Raw genomic sequence first — 16,833 nt, forward strand, 5'->3', positions numbered from 1 at the left:
GTATCCTGTAGCTGTCCCTTCTGTCTCTGAAAATATCTCAAACCAGATTGCCCAGGAAAAACATAAAAATGGCAACCTTTTGTCTGAGATTCTCGTTTCAGAGGTTGCATCCCCCCCATTTGTTTTCTGCTTTTTTTTGGGTTTGCATCTGCCAAATCAGCAATTAGCAAAGCTACGCTGAGTACGAGACAATTACGAACCTTTTGTGTAAAACCAGCACAGATCAGAAATTCCACGTAAAGTAATTGTGTGTGTTGCATAGGAATTTTAAAGATGTGACTAAGCCTAGGAAAAATACTAGGGACGCATACCAAGAAAAAAAAAACGAGAGAGGAGAACCGCTGAAATTTAGATTTTGAAAGCCTTGCACGCGGCTTGCATGACCTTTATGATAGGATATTTAGGTATTAACCATTTTGAGGAACAGTGCTATATTTCCTCCTTCAAAATCACACAGATTCGTGATCGCAAAACCTAGTTAGGCGTGTAGTCACATTTTCCCATGTGGAATGAAGTCAGCTAGAATCGCTGATTTTCTTTTCTCTCTCTCTCTCGCTCTGGTGTAGCGAAGGTAAAGTTCCAGATAGACAAATAGACTTGAGTGGTAGGCAAGCGTGGAATTGATTTAGGTTCTCAAAAATTTTTTTCTTTTCCCACACAATTCGCATTTGGGGAAATTACGTTGATTCATTGCTAGGATTTGTTTATTTACTTTTCTCTTGTTTACCTCGGGCTTGTTCCAGCAAAATTTTTTTTCCCTTGTCCTTTTTTTGTTTTTGCTTTGTTTTGTGCGTGTGCTTTTTTTGTGTGTGTGTGTCATCTACTCATTAAATTAGGGGCATTTATCATTTCAATATTCTTTGCTTACAAAAGCAAACCTCTCCCAATAAGCCTGCTTTGTTGGTGAGACCATTTCATCTCTAATTCAGTCCCCAATAAGCCCGCCTCGCCGGTAATTTGGTGAGACCATTTCATTTCCAATTCAGTCCCCAATAAGCCCGCCTCGTCGGTAATTTGGAGAGACCAATTTCATTTTCAATTCAATCGCAATAAGCCCACCTTGTTGGTGGTGGTGAACCAATTCATTTCCAATTCAGTCCCCAATAAACCGGCCCCGTCGGTAATTTGGTGAGACCAATTCATTTTCAATTCAGTCCCCAATAAACCCGCCTCGTCGGTAATTTGGTGAGACCAATTCATTTTCAATTCAGTCCCCAATAAGCCCGTCTCGTCGGTAATTTGGTAAGACCAATTTAGTCCCCAGTAAGCCCGCCTCGTCGGTAATTTGGTGGGACCGATTCATTTCCAAGTCAGTCCCTAATAAGCCCGCCTCATTGGTAATTTGGTGAGACCAATTCATTTACAGTTCAGTCCCTAATAAGCCCGCCTCGTCGGTAATTTGGTGAGACCATTCATTTGCCAATTGTCCCCAACCAAACCCGTTTTGTCTGTAATTTGGGAGACCAATCATTTGTTAATCATTGTCCCTAAATCAAAACCGTTTTGTTGGTACCTTGGGAGACCAAAGAATTCCAATTCCTCAGAATTTTGAAAACCGTTCATACTGTAAAGTCACCAACAGTCTCTCTGTTAGAAATTAGCGTGCATCTATTATACCTGGACAACTCCTTCCTACTCCCTGTGGAAAATTTTTGTGTATCACTTGAGTCGACCCCACCTGCAAAATGTCGGCAAAATATCAGCAGAGCGAGGACTTTAAGTTCTTCATGTCCTCTGGGAAAGAACTCGGCCTTTCCAGGAAAGATCTAAAAGACTGGGTACAGGAGAGGGTGGACACAATAAAGGCAGAATGGGAGGCAGCAATATTAGAAAAAGAGGCAGAACGGGAGGCAGCGAGATTAGACAGGGAGGCCCTAGAGAGAAGAGAGGAGGCAGCGAGTAAAGAAAAGGAGACAGAAAGAGTAGAGAATGAGAAGAAGCGCACCCACGAACTCCAGATGCCGGCACAATGTGGCACTCCCTCCCCCGCTCCCGCCTCGGGGATGAGCGCCCTCAGCCAGGCCCACTCATTTAATATCAGATGGGTGACCTGGGTAGATGTGTCAGAAATGAGAAGGTCCTGGAATGTTGCACCCTCTCCCCTGCCAAACTCTCTCTAGTATTAACTAAATTCCTCAGTGGGAAGGCACTGATTGCCTACAACGCCCTACCTGCAGCTGACCAAGAGAACTGGGATGTCGTGCACCAAACCATCACAAAGGCGTACGAGATAACCCCTGAACGCTGGAGGAGGCGCTGGAGAGGGCAAGTCAAGGAAGTCGGCCAAACTTGGGCAGATTGGGCCTACCAGTCGGAGCGAGCCCATGCGAAGTGGTTCGGGTGACCATCCGCCGAAGAATGGGTAATCACAGAAATCTGTTGTGTGCGGGTTCTGTAGAAAGACTGGGCATTCCAAAGAGCAATGCTGAAATAAATCAACAGAGCCTCTTTCTCCTGGAAAACCAACTAATAAGTCGCCTGCGCCCTCTGCAGGGGCAGTGCAAAGAGATTTCAGCCAAACCTTTTTGCATGGCGTGTAAGGTTTATGGCCACTCTCCCTAATGGGCAAAATGCCCTAGAAATAATAAGTCCGGTAATCCTGCTGTCGCCCTGGCAGTTGCAAATCCCGAGTCCTTAAGCCCTCCAGCCGAGTGTCCCGCTATATGTGGCACCTCCTCGAGTGAATACCCAGCACGCCAGGTCAAGGCATTTGACAACTCTGGCGCGCAAGTTTCCTATGAAAGACCAAAGTTCCTATGAACTATCATTAATCGATGCAAACTTGTCACAATTGAGGGTATCAACGAATTCAAAATGATACTCCCTACTGTCCAATTGAGAGTCACAAGACCTCATATATCTAAAATTTGCAATCTTGCAGTAGCAAGCTATCTTCCCGGAGGTGCTGACATCCTCCTGGGACAGGACTTCCAGTCCCCATTTAAGTTGCCACAATCACTGCCAGTGCCAGGGCCCCAATCAGATCTCCCTCCAGGAGATTCCAAAATCGATTCCAAATCTCTGTCAGTGCCACTTGCACGCACTGAGCCATGCAAAGCTCCATCCGTAACAGACGATGAGCAAATTCCAAAGTAAATAATAGTGCCTGCCTCTGCCTTAGTGCCAGTGCCAGAGCACGCCCCCGATCTCCATTCAAGAGATCCCAATAAGGACACCCTCTCTTCTCCCGGCTTGGCTCTGCTACCAGTGCTGCGGAAGCTCACCTAAAGGTGCGGCCTCGCACCCCCACCCCCAGACCACTTCCTCTCTGTCTCAGTCCTTTGCAGACACAGCAGTGAGTAATGATTCTGCCGTGGTTCAAATGGCCGATGAACTCAAGGAACTGTGACGGATCATGATAGAGCTTGCAAAGAAGGTCCCTGCATCAGCCGTCAAGGAAGCCGACACAGGTGGCACTCCAATACCCTCCCGGGCTCGGTTCCACCGATTCCCGGCCAAGACAAACCATCAAAGTCAGAAGGGTCCATGGGAAAAATACCGCGGGCATTGATTACTCCAGGTAGCTTCCAGAGAGCTCCCAAGCTCTCCTGGCACCCTTGCCACCTGGCACAGTGCCATCGTTTTATCCTATGAAGACTTTGGCACCTCTATCCAGAAGAGGATGTCAGGGTCCATCACCATCCTTTTTTGTCTCTCTCTCTCTCTCTCTCTCTCTCTCTCTCTCTCTCTCTCTCTCTCTCTCCTCTCTCTCTCTCTCTCTCTTATAACAATGTCCTTTATTCTTCCCTAAACATTTTCCTTCCTTACTTTTGATTATCCACCACATTTATTTTATGCCTTACACAGGCCTTCATTTTACCTGGATCACTTCTGCTCATGCAGAGTGCCATAACAGATATGCCAACTAAGCCCTAAGACTCCCCTTTCATGCCTACCGTAGCATGATGCATTTAAAAATGTGATATGCCATCGCCATTAGCTATTATTAAATAAGCGCCAATTTGGCACAGTGCCATTATTGCAGATTCTGGCAAAATGGTCCTGCCAGAGGGGTCGCACCCTCTGGTTACCCTTGCGGCCGTCGTGGGCCAAGAATAATCCTAGCCGTTTACTATAGGCTAAGGAATGTAATTTTAGCATATTTGATCAACATCTAGTTACAACAATTTATGTTTAATTTGTGTTTGCCATTTATTCTTTTGTTACTTTTATACCTCATGCACGTAGATGAGTGCCACAAGGCACTTATAAAGTCATTGCCACCTTTGTAATACAAGGGGCGTGGCCCGCTCGCTATCCAGAAGGCAGAGGCGTCCTTGCCTTGCTGTAATATCGAAACTGTTCCACCCCCTTTTTCTTTGCTTGTTTATTTTAAACGTCTAACGTAAAGTCCCCATCGTAGAGTAAAAATGGCGAACCCTCAAAATTATTAAATAAGTCTTAAGCGGAAATAATTCTACTTCCCATTGTTTACACCCTTTTCGGGAGCTTTTATAAGTGTTATAAGAGTGTCATGAGAATCGGTGCCAACTCTGGCACAGGTCTACCAACCGATGTAAATTACGATGTCAATTGAACCCAAGTATATTTCGTCATTTCAATGCCGTTTAAAAGGCAAACTAACCGCATGCATTTAGGGGATATCTACAATTAAGTAACCATGTATTTTAATTCTTGAACATCAACCTTTCTTCTCATTTGTTTGCCACAGCCTCATATACCGTGGTCTTATAATCCTAATCAATTCACATCGTTCGAGTCACTTTATACAGTTATCACTGTGTAACCAAATCCACAGTAATTACTCTTTTGCAAGTGTTGAAATTACCTTATGTCCTGTTAGAGTAATTTGTTCTAGTATGTTATCAACAGTAATGCAGCAGAGTTTCAGAAATCCTTGAGAAGTAAAGTTCATTGCAAGGCAGAATGTAGAGTAACATAAAGCATTTTTCCACTCATTCTCGCGTATATCGATGTTAACACCCGAATGAAGGAGTGTACATCATCTTGTGTGGGGAGCTACTATAATTAGCAGGAATTCACTAGAAAATTACACCCTTTTTTTTTTGTTTCCTCTCTGTCGATCGATCGATACACAGGGTTCGCACGGTCAGAATTCAAGAGATTAAAACCGATTGTAGGCCACTCCCTTTAAGTAGATAATTCCTTATTCGAGGCAAAAGTGAATCTGTCTGGCTGCTTCTATTCAGGCAACCCCCCCCCCCCCAATCAGCTGGAAATGACTCACCTCCCTATGTGCCTGGATGTGGCCCCTGCCCATAGGAGAGGGCATAAAGTGACAAACAGACCAGGCCTCGCTCTCAGACGCACGCTGGACGACATGGGTTAAAGACCAGACGGGCACACTCAACACCATGCCCTTGGCTGGACGATGCCCTTAGCCCACGACTGCTCCATCTAACCACGTGGCCTTTCACAGTATACTTTTACCTTCGTGCACTTCAACCACCAACCACGTGTTCCCTTTGATGCTGGCCTGATCGATAACCATCACCTGGCGGGCGCTTACGTGCAGTCTCCACGATAATAAGCCCTCAAAGTCGGAGCCCTGCATCCTACCACGTGGAAGATTGCACTCGCCCTAGGAAATCGGAAGTCACCCACGGACCGCCTTCTGTGCTGGAACAAAATCTCCCTTACGGTAAAGTGCTCTGAAAGACGTTCATTCAGTCACGCTTTTCCTCGTAAAATTTACTTAATTAGAGTGCCAGTAATCATCGAATCTCTTGTCAAATTTCCGTGCTACTCGAGTGTCGGCAGTGCTAAGCCATTATTAATTCATCGAAGTCCCTTGGCACCCTCAGTGCAGCTTCGAATTCATTATCCTTTTGTCTGTTTTCATTACTGGCGTATAATTTGTGTATCTCTCATTTCAGAAGGACCCTATAGCGTGGAATCTTCTCGGACTGTGTCTGGAATACCCAAGTTTTATTCATCCTGTAGGAATCCCCTTCAGGATCAATAATTTAATTGCATTTCTCTTTCCCGTACTAATTTTCTTTATGTAAATATGCTCCTGTAAGTTTACCCACGTTTTTACGTATTTCCCTTCAGTAGTAGAGCCTTACTGGCTCATGTAGAGTCCCCCTTTTTTCCTCTTGTTTTGTTTCCCTGGACCCAAGAAGTCAGAATCACCAAGGCTAAGTATCTGGCTGTCGCTACCTGTCTCTGAAAATATCTCAAAATTAGTTGCCCAGGGAAAAACGTGAAATGTAATATATATATATATCTATATATATATATATATATATATATATATATATATATGTGTGTGTAAACGAGGGTTATCTATCTATCTATCTGTCTGTCTATCTTTATATATATGTACTGTATATATATAAAGATAGATAGATAGATATATATATATATATATATATATATATATATATATATATATATATATATATATATATATATATATAATATATATATATATATATATATATATATATATATATATATATATATATATATATATATATATATATATATATATATATATATATATATATATATATATATTACACATATGTGTGAGTGTTATTATCTGGTATGCTACACACAGAGTGAATTTCGTTTTCCAAATTAAGTCTGGCAGGCACCACTTGTTTTTAGTAAGTATTTTTCATCACAGTAAATTTTTTCTATAACTTTTACTCACGTAGCCTTTCTTATTTGCTATTATTTGTTATATAACTAATCAGTGGACTTTTATATCAAAGGTTTTCAACACTGCTTGTTAATCGTGACGTCACACTCGTCTTTTAAGTTTGTTCTAAATCAACAAGAAAAAGCGAAGGTGTCTTTTTTTTTTCTCTCTCTTTTCGACATCCAAGTATTTCTTATTACATGACGCCATTTACATTCAACGTATAGCATTCCTAAATCATCAAGGGCTAATTTTTAAATGAAGATTTTATTCCAGTCGGTAGTAAAAAGAAGTAAATGAAGTTGAAGCTATTGTAAAGAAACGTAATTGGCTCTTCATCGTTTTCCTTATTTTAGGTCGACTCTCCTCACCCAGTAAGGAACAGGCTTAAATGAAGTACACAACAGAGATAAAATTTCACCACTTTAGCAAAAGAATGTAAACTTTTCCTTCAAGTCGTTTGTTTTTCTTTCATTAAGTCAGGTTAAGTGAACCTTTCTCATTAGTAATAAACTTCCACGAATGACATTCAAACTTTTTGGAATTATCAATCAATACATCTGTAAGTAAGCAAAAAGATAAATGAAGAATCATCGGGAATACATTAAAGGCCATTACCAAATTTTATTTCCACTGAAATGTCAGTCTTTTTTTTTATCACTAAAACAAACTGACGATTCTTGACAATAATCGATTGAACTGTTTCTTCTTGATTAGACAAGGCCGAGACAAAACTAGCTTGGTACTGGTTAAGTTAACAATTGTTCCTGGATATTCTTATCATTTAATCTTTTCTCCCATGAGAAAAGATTGAGAGATAGGATTTTATTCTTGATTGATAACTTCGGTTATTCTGTCTCTGTCGTAATAAATGCAATATTAATTACAAGAATGTGATCGTTTTCATGCATCAGGAATGTGTTCCTGGACCCTTACTGTTTTTGTTACAAACGCATAATACATAGTTTGCCCTGGAAAACAAACTTGTTGCTTATGCAGCTGATTCAGCTCTATTTGCATCGATTCCATCTCCTGAGTAAAGCGACCTTTGGTTGCTCAAAGTCTCATTAGGGATTTAGCTGAAATTACTTCATGTCGCATATTATGAGGGATGAAGTTTTAGCCGCCAATAAAAATTCCATAATCTAGTTGTTAGTATGTTAGGACGTTGGATATCGCTAGATCTTGCCGTCTGACGGCGTTTCTTGAGCCAACTACAGTCAGTTTGCAATTGCCTCATTTCCTTGGTTTCTATTTATCAACTTACTCTTATTCCTCATTACGTTTAATTACATCTTTTTCAGTTTACAATTGCCTCATTTCCTTGGTTTCCATTTATCAACTTAATCTTATTCTTAATCACGTTTAAATCTTTTCAGTTTACTATTGCCCTCATTTTTTGGTTTCATATATCAACTTACGCTTATTCCTAATCACGTTCACTTACATCTTTTTCAGTTTGCAATTCTCATTTCCTTGGTTTCCATTTATTAACTTAATCTTATTCTTAATCACGTTTACTTACATCTTTTTCAGTGATTGCCTCACTTGGTTTCCATTTATCAACTTACTCTTATTCTTAATCACGTTTACTTACATCTTTTCAGTTTGCAATTGCCTCATTTCCTTGGTTTCCATTTAACAACCCTTATTCTTAATCACGTTTACTTACATCTTTTTCAGTTTACAATTCTCATTTCCATGGTTTCATTTATCAATTTAATCTTATACTAAATCACGTTTGTTTACATCTTTTCAGTTTGCAATTTCATTTCCTTGGTTTCCATTTATAACTCTTTATTCGGTTTCACGTTTATACATCTTTTTCAGAACCAGTCATTCTTGGTTTTCATTTATTTACTCTCATTCTTAATCACGTTTACTTACATCTTTTCAGTTTACTTCTTCATTTCCTTAGTTTTCATTTTTCCATTTATCAACATACTTATTCTTAATCACGTTTACTTACATATTTTTCAGTTTGCAGATGCCTCATTTCCTTGGTTTCCATTTATCAAAATTCTTAATCACGTTTACTTACATATTTTTAAGTTTGCAATATTCCTTGGTTTCCATTTATCAAATTCATTTTTAATCACGTTTAACATCTTTTCAGTTTGCAATTGCCTCATTTACTTGGTTTCCATTTATCAACTTACTCTTTTTTTTAATCACGTTTTCTTACATCTTTTTTTCATTTTGCAATTACTTTTAAATTCTTTCGCTAGTTTCTGTAGTTTCTCTTCAGTATCATCAGTGAGCACTGGACTACCTGCAGCAATTCATAGCCCATTTCCTTATCCCCAAACAAAGCATCTACATGTAATTTGCTTTCTCTGATTTCCCGTATCTCTTCGTCAATACACTGAACCAGTCATTCAAATTTATATATTCTAACACACGCTCAACTTCTTTGGAATAAGGAGACAAATCTCCAAAAATCTACCGGATATTCCAAAAATTAAGCAAGATCGAAAACAAAATATTTGCTTTATTTCCTTTTAAATTATTCGTGAAAAATGGCTGATTTGTTACCCTGTACCTGATGGCTATAGTATGTGAAATACGGATACATGTTTTATGTTTTGCCAGACATAACGCTGATTTTTCCAATTTTCTGAGAGAGAGAGAGAGAGAGAGAGAGAGAGAGAGAGAGAGAGAGAGAGAGAGAGAGAGAGAGAGAGGTTAACCTCAGTATTATGATGTAGATGTACATTTCGAGGGAGGAAGACTTATGATGAAAGGTTGTTATTTGAAAGTGATTGAAAAGCATTGATAAACACTATTCCCTGAAAAAAGTGAAGGGTAACGAAATGAGAAGAGAACAACGGATGAAAATCAAAACTGAAGCTTAATTGAAATCGGACAGATTGTATTAAAAAAAAAACATAGCGCTAAAATAGATTGAGATTAAAACACAGAAAGGAATTCTTACTTATGTATATGTAATTGTTTTTCATTTCTTCATCAAAAATGTCCGTATTTTCCCTCTGCTTTTCTCAGTGCCTTGTTATTCATCATGAGAACTATCCAAAACCATATCCGCGGATTATTAATGATTTTTGAAGGAAGGCTTTCTGTCAGAAAGAGAAACAGGGAAAATTTGTCAGCTTGCTTTGTGAGCTAAATTCAGACAGAAACTTTGATGTCATTTTTTTTTATTCCTATGATGTAATGCTTCTTTTTCCCCCTTTTAATGATGATTAAAGTTCTGTGATTCAGCTAAAAGTTTTCCTGTTTTCATCCGAATTTTACAATGCATCTCTTTAATTCCCATTGAATTTCCTTGTGTGATTGAGTTTAACAATGGTAATTAACTATCATGGATTGTTTAGGCTTTTTGTTCTTGGATCCTATTCACGTGAGGAGAAATGATATCACGTAAAAGGTGATACACGAATCTCTTCCATTTTATCTAAACGATTCAACAATTAGCCAGGGATTCAACCCGTACAGATATTAAAGTTCAAAATATGTGAATAAGTAGACGATCCTGGTGATGCCCTAAAATAAATTTTACATGAGAGCTATATGCTGAAAGATGTATGTCAGTCTAGATAAATCGCAATCATTCGAGCTTAATCGGAATTTGAAAACAGCATGATCCTGATGTATAAAAGGGACAATTGCAAAAATGAAAAACTCTTACTACAGCCAACACATCACGTGAAGCAGCGAACAAAGGGAATAACATGCAAGTCAAGCGAAAGAAGAGACAGGAGACAGATTAACTTCAGCGAACAGATCAATCGGAAGTGATTACAAAGGCAATCTTTCCCTATCTCTCTGGTCTCTCGATGTCCCGTCAATCCACCGAAACCCAAATTCAATAAAGCTATCACAAATGGAGCTGCATCTCTTGGATGGTGAAATAAATCTCTTTCACTGATTCGTAGTTTTTACCGCTTAAACTCGGAATAACGATTGGGAAATGGTCTTCTATCTTCCAAAAACAATTTTGTCTATAAATCTTTCGAATTGGAAACACAACGGACTGCGATAACAGTCACTAACTGAAATGCCTGTCATGTCAATGCAGTTACCCTAAAGAGAGAAAAGGGTATTTCCATCCATAAAATATTGTATTTGCTTATTCATGATTATTATTATCATTAAGTAAAATGGATGACAATCAATTTTTCCACTTAACATGTAATGACTTTCCTCAAAGTATTTAACCTTAAACGATATCAGAATGGTGTAATTAGTATAGTAGACAGTCGTCGGCAATTTAGGACCTTGAGGTTCATGTAAAGGGGTACCGAGGTGCAACCCTCTAAAATTGACAAAAGTATATGTAAGATGTAGTGTTTCATCTATATTTTCATTTTTTTTTTTCATATTACCATTGAAAATATAGGGACTCAATACTACTCGCGGCGAGTTGAAATTGAGTGTGGCGCCAAATTTCGTCACTGCCACTATTGGGGTAGGGTGAAACAAATTTACATTACTCTGGACTGAATGATCACAGGGAAGTGGGTGACCTATCAAAATGTTTGTCTTTAGCCAATCTATACGGTAGCATAGTTTTATAAGCAAATTTTTCTATAATCAGGTCAACTAGTAGCCTACGCTTCAGAGACATCCCTTTGCACATTTGACCCACTGATATTCAATTATTTTCCAAAATAAGGACTACGTGGCGAATGGAAAAGGTCATGTTTCAAAAATATGAGGTAATTTACCAGTTCTATAGTAACATATGCCACAACAAATCAACAACTGCCATGAAGTTGATGCTTTATCAGTCTATTTCTAACAATCATTTATATGATTCACTTCACTATATGCAAATTAGATCCATATAAAGGTCAACAAGCGTAAAAAAAAGGTCAATGTTTCATCATTGGTCACTCTGTAAACTCACCAATCTGACATATATGAAGGCTAATATTAGAATGAAAACTTTGGTGAATATGTATCTCTGATTAATTTCTTCTTCAAGGCATTCTGTTTCTGCACTGAAGTTCCATCTATCAATACCGGGAAAAACAAAGTGGATGGTGACACTTGCTGCTTAAGTAAATTGCACAAGAAGAATAGTAATGCATCAACATAATTGCCTTTGAAAGTAATTTTTTTTTCTAATTTTTTTTGCCAATAATAGTTGGCAGACTGCTTCATAAAACAATGTTTAAATATTGAGTGCAATAGGTAAGCAATTTTTTATCATACCATTAAATGAACTCACTATGATTATGGAAGTGGAAGTAGACCTACCCTAAACGTGTGCAAATGATTTGAAAACGGATCATTTTTTGCGGTGTATGCGATTTGCAGCTTAGCCTTAGAATGCTCTAGGGCCTATTTTCTACACAATTCAATTTAATTTATTAATAAATGTCACGCCGGAAAATATTCCGAGGCCTACTTCACTATAGTTCTTGTTGCAATGGAGAGTAGCTGATAGCCCCCCTTCTTGCTTCTTTCAGGTCATTATAGCTAAACATCAGCCGAATGCCAAAAAGAAAGGCTATCCTTGAAAGCCAGTAGCTGACAGCGACTGTTTGCATCATTCACTACAGTAGAGCAAAAATCAAAAACTTTATCCAATTTGCTGACCTTCAAAATCCTGAGCAATGATTCAGTATCATCTGTGAGGTCAGGGATAAGCGACAATCTTAACCTCCTGAGTTAGCACGTCGGTGGGATGTCATTTGTGGACAAATTCCTGATGAGATAGTGGAAAATCAAGGTTATTATCATAAATCCTACCAAAGATTCACAAGTAATTTAGACTGTCTCAAACCTTCCAGTAGCCCTGCTGGTGGAAGTCAGTGTAGGCAACATAGTCATAACAGTTCATTGGACAAGATACTATTTAAACAAAACTGCATCTTATGTAGAGGCTATGGGCAAAAGAAAGTCTCAGTCAAAGTATCTTGGACCATCGAGGGTCTGTCATACCTTTTCCATGGTGGTGGGGACATATTTCTCTTTATAGTAGAGCAAAAGAACTCACTAGAAGTATTCAGAGATATGATCTTTTCACTTCTGAGGCACGATACAATAAACATTGCCATATGAAATACTGTGACAGATCAACATTGCAAAGTACAGATGAAGAAGCTAAAGAAGAGGCAAAACACTGAAAAGGCACATGAACTTTTTTTTTCAAATGTGTGTAAGGTTAATGACCAGAAGATTGTCATTGGTAAAGAAATAAAAAAAAAAAAGACTGACTTTAGAGACCTGTTCATAGAACACTTATCGAAGATACCGTATGAAATTCTTAATTATAGAACAGGAATATTAAAAGTGAGGTATGAGAATCATGAAGTGTATTAAAAAAAACTGAGTATTGTTTCGTGACTTGGTATTCAGCAGTGACCTTAATCTTGTTACTGCGGGTAAATATAGCTATTGCTTGCATAGGTCTAGCTCAGATTAGCTTGATGATATAGCCGTTCAGTTCTCCAAATAATCAAATATGCCTTTTTGAGAGCCAGTGACATGCCAAGACCACCCACTACTCCATACAACAAGCAACAGGAAATCCAGTACCTGATAGTTTGCAGAAGTTCCTCTGTGTTCTGATTTGTGGTAGTGGCTTCTTTCTAGAGTCGGAGAAGACAAAGCGTCTTGTGTCATCTCTTGGCCAGGACATCTGTCATGCAGCAGCCAGAGGAGAGTGGAAGTTCCTAAAGCATATGTAGGTCGGCTTGACTCTGTGTCACCTGTTCTGCAGTGCTCAGATCAGTGCACTCATGAACAAACTTGGGCATACTGAAAGTTATTATTTTTTCTCTTGAAGTAGAAAATGTCCTTAATACTGCATTAGACAGGCCTCCAGTGTTCCTACAATGCCCTTCTTGTGCCTCAATTTTCCACAGTGACTGACAATTTTGACCAATACATCAATGATCTATCAGGAAGTGGGCCAGTGTATACATCTCATGGTATTATGATGCAGAATTTCCACCACGATCAGGTTGTCTCAGAACCATTCATCCCATCAGTACCAAAGATTGGCAAGAGGTCCTTGGTTGTAAATGACCCTGGCAGTCTTCCTTCTTGTTACATCAGTCAAAGGAATATCCCACAGATGAATATTAAAGTTATCCATTCCTGGCAGTGGAGGAACTTTGTCAAAATCAGAGGTGTTAAATCTTTCATAGTGCATTTTCAAGATGCTGTGTAGCACAACCAGTCAGCATGTCTCAGAATGGGAAGGTTCTATTTCTGAAACTGGCAACAGTACCGTTCTGGAGTGCCTCAGGGTGTCAAAATAGTGCACAGATGTAGTTGGCTACATAAACAATCACAACTTTCAACTTTGGGATATCCATGAAGGGGTTTGCTACGCTTCGGCATAGTCCATTTGGCGCTGCCGTTTCGGCTTGGCCGATTCGGCGTCAGAAAACTAATAGCACTATTTGGAGTAGCCGTTTAGGCATCAGATTGTTTCGACGTCTTTGTTCGATTAATTTTTTCTAGAAATGCAACACGTCCTTTCTGAACTTTATTCAGAAAAATAAAACAGTAAAAGTTTTTATATTATTAAAAGACTAGTGGAATAATGTAAATAAAATACTTGAATTGGGAAAAAAATATAAATTTTATTCACTTAGAGAATCAAGGATCCTATTAAAACAATAATGGGATAATGCGAGTTAAAAACTTGAAATTAAATTCATTATTTAGAAAAATAAAATTTAGTACAGTTTTTTAACCTTAGAATTAATTTTTCATTTCGTAATTATGAGCAATACCCTTCAGGAATTCAATAGGCTCTGATGACTCAACTTCCATTACTATTTTTTTTTATTCTTTCATCAGCATTTCTATATTTCTTTAGCTTTTTGGGAGGTGGATATCCAGCGATTAATTTTTCTAGAAATGCATCACGTCCTTTCTGAACTTTCCTCAAGGCATCAATAAATTTCCAGATGGAAGGATGATGCATTCCTAGTTCGAACTGTAGACGTCGATTGGCAGCTTCAGCGTGATTGTTAGTGCGATCTTCATCATTTACAGTGCGTTCATAAAGGTTCCAGATCTCGGGAGCAAACATAGGGTTCATTCTTGCATTTCGACGCCTATTCTATCGTCCAATATAAGTGTCTTCGAACCAATGGAACAAGGGTATTAGTTCGTCTGGAAGACCCGCTGCTAGTGTATCCATGTATTCGTCCATCTTTTCTAATGGCACAAAAGGCGAGCACTATAATCATTTTAGCCCATAACGCAAAGTCCGAGTCGGTTTTATAGCGATTCGATAAACCCAATGAAACAAGATGTCTGTGCATGTTTTGGGCTAGATGGAAAAAACATCCCTTAATTCGAGCGGTGGAAATGCATCTTGAAAGGCATGAATGGCAGCTTGCTCAAAATCACAAATTATAGAAACTGCTCTCAAATTTGGTTCGATGGTTTTAAGTAACTCAAATAAACGAGAATAAGTTAATCTTTGCTTGTTAGGAAGAAGAGCATAAACTATAGGAATAACTCCATCATGCTTCTTAGCCGATATAACATATACTTGATGAAAAGACTTGGCGCAATGGTGAAAGTTCCGTCGGCAAACCAAATTTCTGAGAAGACTAAATGCTGAAGCCAGCTTATTCTTCCAAATATTAAAATTCTCTTACTGCCTTCTCCTGTGTCTCCCAAGAGGAATTTTTCTTCCATACCCAGTGGGGGAACATACAGTGTATAGGACTCGGGTATAACTAATTGCTCCAAATGAGTTGGGTTAGCTGGCGCTTTGTTTAATAATTTCGTTTCTAGTAATAAGTTTTCGCATTGCAGGCAAGTCAGGCCCTATGGCTAAAGCTGCTTGAGAGGCGCCAGTTAAACATTCATTTACTACAACGGTTGGTGGCTCCAGCGTTTCAGCACTTCTTTCCTTAATATTTGTTTTCAACTTTTCAACTTCTACTTTTGCAGCAGATGGTTCATGGGTATGTTGATTCAACTGGCGAATCACTTTTCCATCCTTCATATGTAATCTTACTTTACACCGATCTTTCTGTTCACATCGCCAGAATTTTAATTCAGAATCACTCTTGCTCGTTGCATCAAAAATAAAAAGGTATCCATCGTGAATCACTTTGCTTCTTCCACGTTTTGTTAAAATATCTCCTTCCATTTCGTACAATAGGGCTTAGACGACTGAAAATTCTAAAGCTACCAAAAAGTAAATGTAAAAAAAAAAAAATTGTTCAATTGTTAAACAATTGTTAAAATGAGAGCTAATTGCGCTATAACGACGAAGTATCTATTTGATGGCTAAATGTCGTTTACAGCGACAAAGTAGTCATTTGACGCCTAACAGTCTCTCCGCCGAAAATTTCTATATGCCAAATCGGCTACGCCGAATCGGCCAAGCCGAAACAGCGACGCCAAAAGGGCTACACCAAAAAGTCTCATTCCTTACATGAAGGCATACCCTATACTATGGAAAAATACGGATAACTACAAGGATGACATAGTTGTGATAGGTTCATGCCAACTTGAAAATGGTTGGCATGAAGATGGATGGTTCAGGGTTTTCTGAAATCTTGCTTGAATCAGGTATTATGTCAAGTAGCTGCACCCAAGGCAAAATCTCTGATACGGATTACAGTAGGGCTATATACTGTCATAATGCAATGGGTGAGGGTCATGTAAGGATGCAGTGTCAAGAGCTGAAAGGTGGAGACATGTTATTATTACTGAACCTACCAAATGAATATATGTGAAAAGTGGCCAGCCTACTTGCTGACAGGAACAAGGTAAACCTTGATGAAATTTTTGGCTGAGTAAATTGAATTATGTCTCCAGGTCAAGAATGACACCCTTCCAAAGACCACTGCACTTTGGCTGGCTTACATAGATCACATTTAGCACATTCTTTCTCTCCTCAAGCCAGTGAAGACACGACTTTCCCTGTACAGAGCACGTCTGAGGACGATGGCAGGTTTATCCTTCAGTTCTGATGGCCAAAACGTATACCCGCTACCTGACCTTCTCCATGTATTTGGCTAACATAGAGGAGTCACATAGAGGAGCAACAAAATTGCTGCAGCGTGGTGCCATTAGTGTTGCCTGAACTTATATTCCAGGAAATCAGTCGACACCAGCCATCAAAGAAACCTTTATGAAGCATGCAAAATCACATACTGGAGTGGGTGGAAGAGTACTGGTGTATCTGGTCTGTTAGGCAACTATGAAGCTTACAGGGATTGGGCAAAAACTTCACATGAGAGATCCCGGTA

This window comes from Macrobrachium rosenbergii, chromosome 45 (assembly GCF_040412425.1).
Source record: "Macrobrachium rosenbergii isolate ZJJX-2024 chromosome 45, ASM4041242v1, whole genome shotgun sequence".
NCBI classification, from domain to species: domain Eukaryota; kingdom Metazoa; phylum Arthropoda; class Malacostraca; order Decapoda; family Palaemonidae; genus Macrobrachium; species Macrobrachium rosenbergii.